Raw genomic sequence first — 17,063 nt, forward strand, 5'->3', positions numbered from 1 at the left:
ATTGTTTGTGAATTTTTGGTAGAAAGTAAATATTTGGTATGGTCGGATTTACTACATTCAGAAATCATTTTTCATTTTCTGTAAGAAGCCCTTTATTGAACCACTTAAGAATTACTTCCTGGCATTTTTGATACTGTATCTTTGGTGGGGTTGTGTCTCAATTGCTCATAACATCCCAGAGTCTGACGATGGGGTAACCCAAAGCAATATCATCTAATGACTTTATTTACCCCTTTTTCAGATTCTTTAATTAAAATACTGTTGTCCTCAGCCAGTGCCTTCAGTGTCTCTCTTTCTCCTCTTGATAAATTATTATAGCAACGATACTTGTTGGCACCGATATTGTCTATCCGCTTGTGTCTCCAATGCCACCGCTTTACGGAAGGTATGTGTTAGACTGTCGGTTGGTGAGGGAGGAATATATTTGGATCTCGGTTTGAACTCCCACATTTCAAAATTGCTGGAAAACACATTAAGTTATTCACAGATTTGCTATCTGATAGTGTCTGAGTTATCTTGTAATGAGAGGAACAGATGCGTATTTTCGAAATCAGAAATCAGTAAATCACTTGAGGATCCCTTCTCATTCGGACTCCCAAAAGACACATTCTTGTGCATGAAAAACATTTTCAGTTTTAATTTCCTTATAAATCGGAATAGATCAATTTGAAATTAGATAAACATATGTCCTATGGATGGAACTAATGAAAGCCCCTGGTTGAGAACAGACAATTCCACGTTTATTAAAGCTCTGTTGGATTCATTCAAGACTAAACCAGATCACGACCCCTCCTCTGTTGTTTCTGGTGCCTGATCTTGTCAATTTTCTTGTTGTGCTTGGCGCTTCGTCTAAATCTATTATGGTCCCCTCTCTTTTTTTTCTACCATAGTTTGTGTTGACATATCTTGTTGTAAAGGACCTTTCCATCTTACATATTCTATATGTGTAATCAGAATGGCTCTCTTGTAGCCTGCTATTTGTTCTAAAAACCTTTTCTGTGATTTGGGATGTTGCCTTTGGGTGTATCTCTATTTTGCACTGTTGTGTATCGTTGGTTTCACTTACTAAATCAAGTTCCGTACTCTGTCTTTTATATAATCCTTATCATCAGGGACTAAATGTGAGCGTTCTGCAATTTAACTTTGTCCTGGCGTTCTTTTATAAGGTCATACATTGTTTCATATTTTTTCTATTTGGTTGTCTCCAGGGCATTTATCTCTCCAATTTCTCTCTGAGATCATCTATCTGTGACTGTATCCTAGAGTGCTCAAGACTGGCATGTTCTACCCATAATTCCACCATGACCCTTGAGCTATGATTCAAATTATCTCCCCATTGCTGAGCTATATCTGCATCCTCCGTATTACTAAAGTTAGGAACAATCACTAACCTCAAACCCTTAGGTATTTTATCATTGTCTATGTAGTTGGTCATTGTGACCTTTTGCCAGTAATTATTAATTTCACGTTTTGAGAGTCTTTCTAACCTCAGACATTTGTGTCTTAATGTTTCGTGAATGATTTGTGTATTTCTGAATGCATTGTGCGTGCTCCTCCACAGGACAAAGAGTGCAATGGTGTCTTCATCTCTACGGAGAACACGCAGAGGGTTGCCAAGAAGGTTTCCCTGTTTATGATCAGGACACCATTTTCTCTCAGGTAAGCGTGTCAGCAATACCACATGAGGATGCCTACTGGACTTTAACAGCTGATTGTTCTATATTATTGAGGTGTTTTATGTTTATTTTAATAATGAGCTAAAAAGCTGGAGAAGTTTGCTTCAGAGATATGAAGCAGAATCTCCAAATGAGGTGAGCTGAAGTTTGTTGAATAGTTTTACATGTAACAACAGGGAGAAAGGGGTCAGGTCATGCTATGAATGTATCATTATGCTTTTTATTTTTAGTAACTTTATTATTCTTGAAGCTCATATTGTGGAGACACGCGTCATAAATCTTTTCAGAGTATAGAAGGAATGCAGGTGGGCTGCAATGCAGGAGACAGGCGGGGCACATTCTGGCGAGTAAACATGACACCATTATAGTACCTTCATTCCAATCTTCCCGGTACAAGGTCAAATCTTGGCTCCTCTCTCAGTCCAACTAATGCCACACACCTCGGCCCTGGCTGACTTTGGCGGCTTCTCCCCCGCTGTATTCATCATAGAAACTCTTAACAGCCCCTCATACAACCCCTGTACCCTGCACACTGTATCATTGTACACCCCACCTTATTTATTTGGGTCTAATTTTTTAATTTATTGTCGAAACTTTTTGTCAGTATTTCTTGTAACCATTCATGTCTTTTCCTCCTCTTGCAACCATTGTTATACACCCCACCTGTAACCGACTGTCAAACCTCCTGTAATCATTTTTGTATTGTTGTACACCTAAGCATAGCACCCAGATACCTCCGGGTTTGGCGGGCTTTACTATACAAGCAAATAAACTAAACTAAACTAATAAATACATGTGTGTAAAGTTACAGAATAATCAAATGATACACTCTGAGTTTTAAATATGATATAGAATAATGTTTAGTCAAATATCTTTTCTGATGTGTGCAGGATAACTCGTATATACTTATCAATGATTATGCATTTGCAATGTTCAGCCATGTCTTATGTACAATTGGGGATTATGCAACTAGCAATGAGGTTTATCTGCTTTTTCCTGTGTTTGTCCCTTTCTCTTCGTTTTTTGAATCTTATGTTACATTTTCTTTGTGCTTCAAATGAGACTCGAATATTCTTTTTCTCCAGGCAATGCTTTGGAAATTCGTTGAACAGCAGGTAGGCTTGGGCAGTACGTTTGGTGGAAACACGTGTTGGCTCGGGCAAACATTTGCATATTCAATGCTATCTATCCAATGGACCTTGATGCGATGTTTGATTTAAGGCTGTTAAATTGTTAGATTTTCATTATATTATGTGCCTGTTTATATTTAAAGACATGCACAGGACAGAGAGGTGGGTACATGTTGTTATAGTTAACATAACAAATGCTTCCTTACATTTGAAAATCAGAAATTGGGCTTCTCGTGGCATTTTATATATATTTTGGAGGTGATAGCCCATGGCTCGGACACCATCTTGTCTGCTTTCGTGGAGCTCAATTAGCAATTTATAGCTGAAAGACAAATCTGTGTTGATCAAGCAGAAGACACTCTAAAAAGCTCAAGAGTGGTATTGGAATTGCATTTTGCCACCATGAGAGGAAATGGTGGCACATGCGTTCTCTCAGATCCTGCTGGGTTTTCTCAGTGCTGGACTGGTGCTGCCCTGAGAGGAAATGGTTGCATCTAAGCTCTCTCAGATCCTGCTGGGTTTCTTCAGTGCTGGGCTGGTGCCACCATGAGGGGAAATGGTGGCATCTGAGCTCTCTCAGATCCTGCTGGGTTTCCTCAGTGCTGGACTGGTGCCGCCAGGAGAGGAAATGGCGGCATCTGAGCTCTCTCAGATCCTGCCGGGTTTCCTCAGTGCTGGACTAGAGCTGCCATGAGAGGAAATGGTGGCATCTTAGCTCTCTCAGATCCTGCTGGGTTTCCTCAGTGCTGGGCTGGTGCCACCATGAGGGGAAATGGTGGCATATGAGCTCTCTCAGATCCTGCTGGGTTTCCTCAGTGCTGGACTGGTGCCACCATGAGGGGAAATGGTGGCATACGAGCTCTCTCAGATCCTGCTGGGTTTCCTCAGTGCTAGGCTGGTGCCACCATGAGGGGAAATGGTGGCATACATGCTCTCTCAGATCCTGCTGGGTGTCCTCACTGCTGGACTGGTGCCACCATGAGGGGCAATGGTGGCATACAAGCTCTTTCAGACCTTGCTGGGTTTCCTCAGTGCTGGACTGGTTAGCTGGGGTACGGGGTGATTTCCCATTAGGCCTCTTGGTGTAGGGCCTCTTTTACATGGGGAAGGATACATGAATTACCCATGGTTGCCTGTTCATGCTGTAATCACAATTATGTATTTCTTGTGTTCTGCTTGTGCCTTGTCCTTGGCAGGTGAATAATAAAGGTGTCATTTAAAATACTTGACTCATCCAGCACACAGGCCAGACACTGCTGCGTTCTTGTGCTCTTTCGTATGCAGCTCAACCTCATTCAGGAAGTCAGCATGAAAACTCCGTCCCAGAACAGGGTGTGATTCTGCCCCAACCTGCATCAGCATTGCACATGCTCTGTCTGGCTGTTCTCACAATGCGCAGGCACTACCCAGACCTTGATCCGGGAACTTAAGCCTTCTCAAGGCAGACATAGGAACAGCGACAGGCAACAGCCAGCTGAAGCAGAGTAGGTCTCTTGCTTGTTTAACTGCATTTTAATCTACCATGTTACACAATCCCAACCCATGGTGGAGCTCTCCACCATACGTAACCAGCCACTGCCCTCTGGTGAAACAGAGCTTGTCTTGATATGTGACATGTATGACATGACACGTTCTGCATCAGTTAGCATGGCAATGTTCTAAAGAGGGTTTTGAGTCACAGTTGCACAGCCATGTGTTCTTGCACAATTTGTGCCAGACAATTGTGGCTTTCGACCGCTGAGCCGGGTCAAATTAGTAATCATGGTTGCATTTCTGCCCTGTTTGGGACAAGCTATGCTCAGTGCTAATAGAACAATATATTATATTCACTCAGTATCCACAGTTCCTGGGGTTAGGATTGAGGCCTTTCTCTGGTCAATGTAGCCACACACACTACACCACAACTTAACAACACTTAGCTCTAATCCATGCAACAGATAAAGCACAATAGGGAGTGTGGTCAGTATTGGACACAGAATCATTTTTGCAGCAGTCTGTTGTTGCTGTTTACTACTGCTGACCTGAGCAGGCAGACCGCCATAAAACCACCTGTGTTGGCGGAGCCTTGGTGGAGAGCGCTGAGTGTTGGGTGTTAGGTGAGAGGTGGAGGTGTAGGAGCTAGCAGCCTCTAAAGACCTCTCAAGAAACTGCCGGTGCAGTGGCCTAGAAGCAACTGAGAGAATGACAATGCCAGCCGGCCCCAGAACGAGACAGCAGATGAGGCTCTTAGAAGCTCCTGAAACTACTGGTACAAATGTGAACGTGAAACCAAAAGAAACCTGTGCTGTGGGAGTAATGATGCCAGCTTGGATTAACTCTGTAACTAAGGGGGAAAGCCCTGGAGGGTTCCAGATATGGAGTTCAGCCCCCATGGAATAGCCCCCAGGCTCAAACGCACAGTGAGCCACAGAAATATTGTCCCCCCAGTATGTGGAAGAAAGGAATGTGAGTGCATGAAGTAGCAATCAGCAAGAGAATACTAATGGGCCAATGCCAACGATTGAGCCAAAGATCAAGCAGCCGCTCACTCAAGCTCATGAGCATCGAGACATCTTGGATGGCTGGGTGGAGGAGGAGAATGATCATGTACTCCCCTCCTTTGAGGCAAAAGAAGTCCCAGGCACCCAACTAGGTGATCAAACCTATGGCCCAGCTGTTCTTCTCAGAGAAGGAGGCTACATGACTCCTGATGATGAACCCGGATTGAGAATCCCTGTCCACGGAGCTCCCCAGCAAGTAATGCCAAGATTGAATGAGGACGTTAACACAATTCCTGCACAGAAGTGCAATCAAGGTATAGGATTGATGCTGGAGGGTAAGACTTTGAGAAAGCCATTGAAATGAAGAACTCAGTGTTTATAGCTTGAATATCTAAAGTCATTTTAGACTTGACAACTAAAAACTCACGCCAAAGACGCTGGAGTCTCCCAGCTGCCATATCTACTATGGAAGAGTTGAGCAGAATGACCGTAACCCCAAGATGTAGCAAAGACACTAAAGATATAAACAATCTCCCAATCCTAGAGCAGGATGTCCCCCAATACGAAGGGAGTGGACTAAGGGGGCCATGCATGGGGTCCCCTCCCTCCGATCAAGAAAAGATTCAAGACTAAGAAGTTGGAAGCTCGGGGAGAGGGCACTGGCAGAACAGACAGAATCAAAGATCCCCATCTCTATCTCGATCTGAAAAGGATTCTGGCTCCTCGGAGATCGGGCAATACTCTATTCCCTGAAGAGTCCTGAGAAGAGAAATGCAACATGGTTTGGAGATGGATGGAGCAGGAGAAAGGATGATGAGAGAGGCGATGGCCCAAATACAAACAACAGTCTTGGCTTCATTGGCAATATCGATCGTCCCATTTTCAAAGCTATATGAATCGCTAAATGACTTATTAAAAGATCAGGCTATGCTTATAGCCCTGGTCCATGCCAAGATGTCCTACCTTGAAAGCTTTGTAACAAAGGACCAGGATAGACTTAACCCCTTAAGTGCCAGGCTATTAGTGATTTAGCTAGGTGTGAGGAGCTGAACAAAATAACCCTAATATAAGCAGTCCTAGAGGATTGCAAATGGATGCAAGTCCAATTTAAAACATGACAGGTGAGAGCTGACTCTAGGAGCGCAGTCTTAGCTTTGGAAATAGGGGAAATGCGAAAATCCACCAACAGCATCAGCACACATTTTGATCAAACTCTGAAGAGCCAGCCTGGTGACAAATCAGCGCCTCCCTCCCAAGACCAAAGTCCAGAGGAGACAACAGTTAACAACCACTACCAGGGTGGATGAAGCCCACCTCAAGGAAGCAGAAAACAACAAGACCGCCAAGGTCATGGCCTTAACAACACATTCTCTATTTTTGGAAAGACACAAGCCCCACTGAGCCCGACTGGTACCATCAAAACTAGACTAGTCCAGGGAATATCAGAAAAGAAAATAATCAAAAACATGAAGTTGGGGGCAAAAAGAAAATAAAATGGGTTAAGGGCGTTCCTGAGATAGCTGTGATCCCCGTCACCCACCTCATCTTCCCAGCCTACTAAGTGCCCTAGAAAAGAGCCTATGATGGATCCAAAGGCCTTTTTGGCCCTGACTTCCAACCTCAGAAATCAGGAAAATGAGAATATCCAGAGGCAGGAGGAGTCAGACGTAATCTCGGACTCGTGTCTAAGTGCCCTAATTGAAATCATAATAAGGGAGGATGAATGGGAATGGATGGGCCATCCTTAGTAAGTCGGAGTTGATAGAAAGAGTTGATAGAAAGAGATAGATAAGCAGGTAACATGTTTAATCAATGCAGAAGTCCCCCAAGCGTAACCATTGAGAAGATCTATGCAAAAAACCCCAGTCAGAACACTGTAGGAAAAGAGAAACAACATAGAGATGGGCAGAATAGAACCAGAGCCTCAACAGACAAAAGCATCATCAAAAGATGCTAAATTAAGAGGGCCAGCAAAGTCATTGACCAGAAACAACTCGGTCGGCCAATCTGATAAGGAAGAGGCCAGAGTAGGCCTGGAAAATGTACTCCCAAATGAAGAAAATCTCATTCTGAATTGACACAATGTCATGCATCTATTCCATCATATACCAAAACTAAGATTGATATCAACGGAAGACATTTGCATCATCCAGTTCATAAAGGAGTCCCGTACGGACTGGGTGATCCTACCCTTGCGCTCTCAATTAATAAAAGCTGAAATCCTGGAATTGAGAGAACTGTTATACCCCTTGGGGTATGACTTAAGTGGCTACCAAGATGGCCCTATCGTTTCAAGTAAACAAATGCCTCAGACTGCTAGACCCCCTCCTAATGTAAGAAGAAACAACAGAGGCCTCAACCTACCTGTCCAGAATAATCTGAATGGCCAGCACCGGACCAATACTTTACTAAGTACATTTTAACTGGGGCAGGCAGGTGAGATAGATAACATATGAAGCAGGTCCGGTTAGTAGTGGTTTAGTGTGAGTGAAGGTTACATTGCCAATGTTTGTAGACTTTGCATTGCAGCATTGCATCTGGACTGAGGCTTTTTAACTTTGTCGTTCATCATGTTTATAGATTTATAGAAAGTAACCTTAGCACTCATTAAAAAATAGTTTTTTATTTACTGTAAATACTTGTCTATAGTTAAGGTTACATTAATGCTTGAAATAGGAACATGAAATAACTTTGTCCTCAGAACTTTCAACCTGGTCTACTAAAAGTTCTCCTAATGTGGCAAGAAGTTTATGAAATCTGTCATGAAGTTGATGGAGTTGATGAAATCTGTCAACCTCCTCATCGGGACACCTGCTTCTTCCTTTCCTCTCTCTCTCTCTGGCCGCACAGTCCGGGCCTTCTTCCTGTTCCTTCCTGTGAGGTGAAAATATGGTGTCATCTTGAACTCCACCCTCTCCTTCACTCCTCACATCTTCAATTAAACATGTCTCATTTATTCTACTTTAATTAAACACTGAGTGTGTTCTAATAGCTTTATAGAACTGCAGCTCTGGCCATACCGGGTGTTATGGTCCCTCATACCCGCCCATTAACTCGGTTTTCAGGGCCCATAACGCCTGGTACGGCCCTCGCTGCAGGTCTATAAAGCTATATTACGAGCCTACCAACATGTAAGGCTCTGATTGATTTCTGATGACAATGTTGGTGCAGAATGACAGTGCTACTGAAAGAGTAGTTTCCCATAATCTCATTCCCTTGGGATTTCAAACTCTCTCAGTTTTTAATGTCACTTACACATTAGTTCAATCATCTCTCTTATGCTCTAAAGATAACATATTTCTAGGATCTCACCTCGATAACATCCCAGCAGTCATGGTTCACAGCAGGGTTCAAGTAGGATTTCACCGGACACAAGTGGTCTATCTTATATCCCTCCCTAGGCACAGATAAGTTCTCCTTAACCCTCTCAGGATTTCAGATAACCTCCCACATTACCAACTATTCAAAGACTAATGATATATGGTTAACACAGCAGACAGTTTAGAATCGTCCAAGAAGGAAAAGAAAAGTAATGGCACATGTGGGATAGGGCCAATCGCTTGCGTCAGCGTGGAATGCATTTGGTGGCCAATTATAAGGGGCTGAATTAGGCAAATTTGAAATAGCAGAGAGGAATTTATCTTCTACGCTTCTAATAGCGACATGGTGGTCTTATATAGTGCTCCATGCCCTACTTGATTGATCTCCCTCAGGAGGATCAAAGGCAAAGTCAGCCCTAACACATGCTTTGAACTTTTGAAGTGCAGTCAGCTTGCACTTCAGAGTCGCTTTACGCATGGAGAATTGCACCCTTGGCAATTTTCAACCAATCATTTACTCTTCCGGTTGCAAAATAACCAACTTCAATGAAATACATGTGAGTGAAGTCGGAGGGATCAGAGACTGCATGAAGGTCACCTTATGGGCGACTTGACTCCAGCCCAGCCCTGGTGGCCTTTCAGGGATGCTTATCTTGCATCAACTCACATATTGTTATATTACAGTCTTACTCATTGGTCTGCCCCCACACCCCCAAGGGTGATATGCAGGTTATGTGATGGAGTTGCAGTGGTGCTGGTTAGGCCAGGAAATCTCAAAATGATCCACTTTTGTAAACTTCTGAAAGATGAAATGTTGAGCCACCTAGATTCAAACCTGTGGTCATTTCTGTGCTGCTAGTGCATTTTTTTATTTTTTATTTTTTTTTGTTTGATCGGAATAAACCGACCTTTCAACAATTTTTTATTATTAAAATATACACATACTTTTTTCAAAATTCAAAAAGAACAAAATACAGAACTCATTTCATAATATACATTAATAATGAAAAAGAAAAAAGAAAAAGAGAACATTTTCTTTTTCAGTTCCTTTCTCCCAAAATCAAGGTCTACGTCTAAATGCTAGAACCCACATCCAATTTCTTAATATTTAAACAGTTTAAAAATCGTACAACTGCACATCTTCTATTCGCATGAAACAGTTCAACCCACAGTTGTTCTGACACTCGTGCTACATCCTCATTAAAGTGACATTTAAAATGTACAACCCTTATGGGTATAGGTTCTTACCACTCTACCATCAAGTGTTTCATTGTTTCCAGCGTCTTATTACAAAACCGACAATGGACTTCATGCACAGGTATCATCTTCCACTTATGCATGAATTCCCTTAATCAGCCTAAACCTCATAAAATCTGCGTGATGACCAGGATCTGGAGACCGTTGTAAGTATTTTTCAACCTGCCCCTGTATTTGAAGAGCAAATGGATTTTGGCTGAATTTATGTATTTTCATACAGGCACTCCTTGTTTTAATCCTATCGGATTTCCTTAATTTAAATTTAGCCTTATTTGGATTTTCAATTAACAGTTTTTCTGTTATGTCCGTTCCACGCATCATTTTCTGGGCAGCATTACGCCATGTTTTTGCAAAATCATCCTCAGCCAAAAGCACATAATTTGATGTGATCATAAATAAACCATTGCTACTTTCCTTCATTAGGCACTTCCTAAACAACTGGCATATTTTCCATTTTGATATCGCATACAGGGAAATGAGGCCCAATAGATGTCTAAGTACAGACAATGCTTCAGACATTGGAAGCATTAGTGATTTTTTCCAATACAAGCTTTCATATTTTGACCAATATGCATAAGTTTGACATTTCTTTGTCTCTGAACCATACAAAATACTATCTAGCTTTTGTTTATAGTAGACTATCAAATGATCGATTGTAAATTTACAAAATGTTGATCTTATAATTCCCATTTGGATAAAGCTGTAGAGTGTTTAATGTACATGTGATCCTCATATAGCTTATCAGATGGATGGTTATTCACACAAATATATGTTTGATTTCACCGTCTGTATATCTATATTCTGCTTGCTTTGCATTGATACTATTTTTGACCTTTTAAACCAAATTGCATTACTTGTGTCTTCTTGATGTTAATGCTAATGCAATTTTCATGGCATAGTAATCTAATGCATTCAACAGCATTCTCAGCCCTGATGGTGTTTTTGATATAAGCACCATATCATCGGCATAAAGAAGCCAATTAATTACGGTCCCATGCAATTTTGGCAGGTCAGTAATCATACCCATAAAGCTTCTCCCTATGTCCAATATAAAACAATTAAATAGGGTGGAGGCCAACGAGCACCCCTGCTTCAATCCCCGAGTTGTTTCTATTTGATCTGATAACAACCCATCATTCCTTATTCGTACTTGAATGGATGTATTAGTATGGAGCTCTAGAATCCATTTCAAGATGTACCATGGACATGCAAAATCTAATAGCTTTTTATACAGCAATTCCCTTGGAACAAGATCGAAAGCCGATCTGAATTCAACAAACACCATATATATGGCTTGCTTATGTTGTCTTCCCTGTTGTATGATGCCATTCAAAGTTATAAGATTCACTGCCATGCCCAGACCGGCAGAAACCCAGTTTGAAAAGGATCCCTATGGTTCATGAGATCTAACCATTTGTTAAACTCTGTCAAAATCATACGGGCAAACATTTTTCCCAGGCAATCCAAAAGTGCAATTGATCTATATGAGAACGGATCTGCACGATCTCCCTTTTTAAATATGGGCAAAATTATGGATGTTTTCCAGGATAACAGAATATTTCCAATTGCCATGATGTTCTTAAATATTAAATGTGTACCCAAATTTCAGTATTTTTCTTTAACATTGAATTATGAAGTCCACCTGGACCGGATGCCCGGGAAGTATGCAACTTTGAAATATAATGATGAATATCATCCAAGTGAAAATTCACATCATGATCACCATTTATTTTATTCAAATTATAACATGAATCAGGAAAGGGTGTCCTATATACATTGCCAAAATGGGTTCTCCACTGTTCTTCTGGGATAGGATTAATTTGTACTACAGTTTGATATTTATGGCAACTACTGTTGAGTAGCACCCAAATTCCTCCAGAAGACTTCATAAGTCTTCTGGAGGAATTTGGGTGCCACTTGACCGAAGCCGGTCAAGTGGCACAGCGAGTAGAGCGCTCGCTTTGACACCCGTGCAGAGCTTGTTAACGCAGGTTCAAATCCCGGCGGGGCCAAACTCAGCCTTTCATCCTTCCGAGGTCGATAAATGAGCACCACACACCGTGGGTAATAATAAGCAGCGCTCGGATACCTGAGGGTTTGTAGCGCTATATAAAAGCCTAATTATTATTATTATTATTATAATAATCTGCTTCATCATGGATTCTCCATCATGCTGATATTGTATTGCACGTCTTCCCTTTTGCCATCTTTTATAGCCATTTTTAAGTTGTTTTATCTGAACATATTTATCCGCTGAGGAGACATAAGTCAATTTCTGCATGTTTTTCCTTAGTTCACTTTTTTAAAGTTTTGCCTCATGATCAAAGGTGTGGAGATGACCATTGTGAGTCTGTTGACCGTGCAACCCACCTGATTTAAACACCTGCATGGCCTATACATGGCATGATCAATCTTGATTGTTAGATATTTGATACATGTCATTGAGCATTTTTGTCTATATTGCACTAATTTTGCTTCAGACGATTTTATTCGGTTTCCAGTGTTGTTAACTGTTAGATTTGCCATATGATGATTGCTTAACTTTGTTCGTACCATAGGCCATTCACAAATTATACATTTCTGACTGTGATCACTCATTATTGTAGATGTTACACTAAATTATGTTACTTTACTCAGGAACTGGATGTTAACATATATGTAATCTAATACCGCATAGTGGCCATCACAATGCCATGTTGCTTGCAGGGGATTATCCCCTTGAGTCGATCCATTCAGCATGGCATAGATCCTGTCTGCCATTATCGTAGACCAACGTTGTTCATCCAAGGTTCTAACAGGATTCCCCTTTGACAATCGGTTGAGGTTTAAATCACCAATAATATATGTATGGGTGATAGAGTCATCCAGGAGCAAAAGGTCAAGAATATTGTTGCAATGTTGAAAAAACTCATCAGAAGACAGATGTTTCTAGCCCCAGTAGATGATAACAATGGCTAAAAAACTCTCAACTCTAAGAATTTTGACAACTTAGAAACATGGTGATGGTGATAAATACCATTGAATTTCGAGTTGTTTGTCTTGCCGAAAGGCCATCATCAGGCCCACCATTGGACGCCCTGGGCCTCAATCGCAGGAACCACATAAATAACATACAGATCCCATATGGGTGTTGTACGCAGCCAAGTCTCTCGGCATACTATGATATCATATTTAAGAAGCTCTTCACTCTTGGTATTAATAAAGTATTTATGCCCTCTTGTATTCCATGAGATTAGGCTCATTATCTCAGACAACTGGGGTTGTTATGATCTATCCTCATTATTTCGGTCCTGCCATCTTTTTTGTATAGCTGTTACTAAAGTGCTTGATTGCTGATTTCTCTTCACATTGGTTCACAAATTCAACTAATCCGATATCTGTTGTCATCAGGGGTTCTAAAGCAGGGATTTCTGAGCAAATATTCAAAATGCTGGCACGATTTAAATCGTATTTTTGAAAAAGATGACACCTGTATTTAATCAATAAACAATAATGATTTTCATATTGTTCCCCTCTTTTATCAACTGGGGATTTATTCCTCCTATCAGTTGTATCCGTTGCAGCCAGAGCTCCACTAGCGTGCCCCTGAGCCCACCCATCCTGGCATACCCTAGATGTTAACTCGTTCTCTGACCTCATTTGCTTTGTTTCTGGTCCTTTTAAAAGTAACTTGATATCTGTAGGTAAAGTTTGAGTTAATTGGGTATTGTTTTTTGGCAGCTCATTTTGACTCTCCATCATAATTTTTTTTATGATTTGATTTTCTTTGTCATATCTTTCAAAGGAGGCCTGTATCTCATCTCGTAATTCCTGTATGGTAGATCTTACATCCTCCCCCTGGATTTGTTCCCGTCTAGTTACCAGTTTAATTTGTGAATCAAGGGCTGTAAAAGACTTATATACCAAAGGCTGCACATTTTCGATGTCATTTGGATGTAATTTCACAGACGTTTTTGTGGCCATGACGGTTTGTTGTTTTGCTTCAGGTTGTTTTATCACAATTGGTTGTGACGGTAGCAATACCATTGCGACTAACTCCTCTAGGTTTTTTTTTTTATACAGGTGGTTGATTTTTCACCTGATGTATTTCTAGTTTATAATTCAGCCTTCTTTTTTCCTAGCATGGTAACAGACTTTACAGCCTTTCTTACTTTGCTTATTGTCTTTCCTGAGAACCCTCTATTATTTATAGATATTTGCTGATCTTTGTCGGCAGTCTCCATGGTATCTTTAGAGTGGGTTTTAGCATTGTTAAGCAAGAACTCAAATGCATTACCCTGTTGCTTCACAGATGGCTCTATGGGCACTTAGAGGCACAGTATTCAATATATTAAGTTCCTGTGAGACTTCCACACTAATCACTTCTGGACATAGCAGAATCTGATTATTTCTAGTTGGAATAACCTGGGGTAGCTCAAGGCAACAATCTATATTCGTCTGAGTAATTTGGTTCTTAGAAATGTGTTGAGGGTTATCATGACCAAGGGCCTCATTATGAGTCGGAAAAACCGTCAGGCTACCGCCGGACCCATATTACCATTCCACCTCCGTGATTCCCGGAATCACCGAGGCATTACGACCCCAGCGACCTGGGAATTCCAGAGGCGGAATTCTGTAAATCCCCATTCCCATGGAGTCCCATAGGACTCCATGGGGTTGGGGACAATGGAAACACTGGTTCCGTCTATGACGGAGCCGGTGTTTCCATTTGCGCCTGCAGGCGGGTAGGGTAAATCCTGCCAAGTCAGACCTGGCTGGAGTGACATCTCCTGCCTGCAGGACTCAATCAGCCAGTCCGAAAACAACGGTGGCGGCAGTTTTACCGCCACCGTTCTTTCCGGACCGTCAGGGTCGTAATGAAGCCCCAAGTGTTTCCACTTGTTGTTCATGTATAGGTAAGCCTCTATGTAAGGAGGTGCAGATTTTATTATTTTTACTCACATGGCCATCTGTAGTCTGCCAATTATTTACATCAGACCTTATTTGAAGGAGCAATGATGATTTTTTATTAAACCTTTCATCTAGTGTCTCATACAACTTTGCCATTGATGAAAGCGCCGTGTTCATGGCACTTAAAGTATTATTTAAGGCCGGTGCTTCAGGAAATGAAAACCAAGTAGCCATTGTACCCGCCTGCATATCACATATGAAAAATGGATGGTCTTCAACAGACTCACTGAATCTTGTTCACCTTGGTGTAGGCACTACAAATGATAGGGACCTATTTGAACCACTAGGTGACGACTTTTCGAACATTATCGGCGATTTGTATAGTTCATGCTTATTATTCTTCAATGAGACTTTGCCCTTGGATACATTATTTACAGTATCATTTGGTGTCACTCCTCTGTCTATACCTTCATCAAATTGTATCAGGTCACCTGTGTTGGAACACATGTACTGCACATCTTGTGTATCGTTTTCCTGATTATTTGTCGTATTCATAAATTCCAGCATATCCTCATCAATCTCACCAGCCAATGGAACATTTCCATACTCCTCTCTTAACATCTGTTGCGCCTGAACAGTGCACATTGGGGGGTTTTTCGGGGAAGATCTGCATTGATCTATTTCCAAATTAGATTCAGTCTTATTAACTTGTGTTGAGCATATTTCCCCCATAATTCTATTGTTGTATCAGTTATTTCTCTCCCAGTTTGATTCAAAATGCTCGCAGCATTCGAGGTCATGGGACTGGCAGGCATTTTTGCCTCTATGCTGGAAAAAATAGTATGAGTCAATTGTACATTTGGGTCATTGATAAACAATTGAGGGATGGATTTGCTCCCCTTTGGGGCATCCGCTTTACAGAAGGCTCGGATGACCACATTAAGGTAGACTGACCGCTTTTTCTCTTTGATGTTTTGAGCAATGAAAGCTTTTTTGCTATGTGAGTGTGTGAGACTATATACTTCGGCGCCAAGGTTTGGCATTCCTGTTTTTAATGTATAGACATTATTTGACCTACTCTCAGTTAGGGGTTTCACACAGATGATAGTTATAGTGTGTATAAATATGTACAAGTCCACACAAAAGAAATAAACTAAAAATAAACAAAGTAAATTAATATTTAAATAAAACAATTCGCACCACAGAGAAATGCGCCACCGCCCCCGCTATCTTGCGAGACAGCAAGACAGCCAAGACACTTCACCCAACGTGCACGCGCTCACTCGCGAGCGCAATGTTTTTGTAAAGCAGAAGGCGGGATTGAAGGCGGGGCAAGGTCCTAGTTTGAAGCAAAGAGCAGGAAAAATGTGTAAGAACCACAAGTTTGGCACAAGTTTGGCTTTCTTAAAAGATAGAAAAGGTAGTAAAAGTCCAGTCCTTGGTTCTGGATATAGCCTACCACCACAGCCAATAGCAAAAGGTTGTCCAGAAAAACACGTAATACACATAACACGTAGCAAAGTCCCAGGATCAGTAGAGATTCGGCGAGAGGTCCCCAGCAAGAAAGCCAACACACTTCGCCCAACACACTTCCGCTCAACGCGTGAGTGCTCACGCACGGAAACAATGTTTTTGTAAAGGTGAAGGTGGGATTGAAGTCGGGGCAAGGTCCACCACAGCCAATAGCAAAAGTTTGTCCAGAAAAACAAGTAATGCACGTAACGCGCAGCAAAGTCCCAGGATCAGTAGAGATTCGGCGAGAGGTCCCCAGCAAGACAGTCAACACACTTCGACCAACGCACTTCCGTTCAATGCGCGCATTCATTTCCTAGAATATCTTCATACAGGGCTCAATGTGCTGATTACCATCTTGATATAATTCGGAGATACTCATCACTTTATTTCCTCTTCTTAACCTGCCCTTATCCTCACCCTTACTCCTCCCGATCCCCCGCCTCTTGTCTCCTTTCCTGCAGCATTTACTCCCATTGAAGTCATTCTTTCCATGGTTTCTATTACTACAAATAAACCCAAACCAGACCAAACCTCCCAAAGATCACCTTTTATTAATGCATTGCTCTAAAAGCAGATGGGCAGATTCAGGCTATAGGAGAATTTTGCAGAATCCTGAGAAGCAACACAAATCTCACCAGGAGATGAGCAAAGACCTGACAAACACTATTAACACATTGTTTAGACCTAACATTGATTTCTTGTGCATGCCATGAAATGAAACATGTACTGACGTTTTGCATTCAAGCCTCCACATGTGAACCCAAAAAAGATTTACATGGCAACATATATCAGTAG

The sequence above is a fragment of the Ambystoma mexicanum genome, chromosome 3p (genome assembly GCF_040938575.1).
Source record: "Ambystoma mexicanum isolate Mex_15411 chromosome 3p, UKY_AmexF1_1, whole genome shotgun sequence".
Classification (NCBI taxonomy): Eukaryota; Metazoa; Chordata; class Amphibia; order Caudata; family Ambystomatidae; genus Ambystoma; species Ambystoma mexicanum.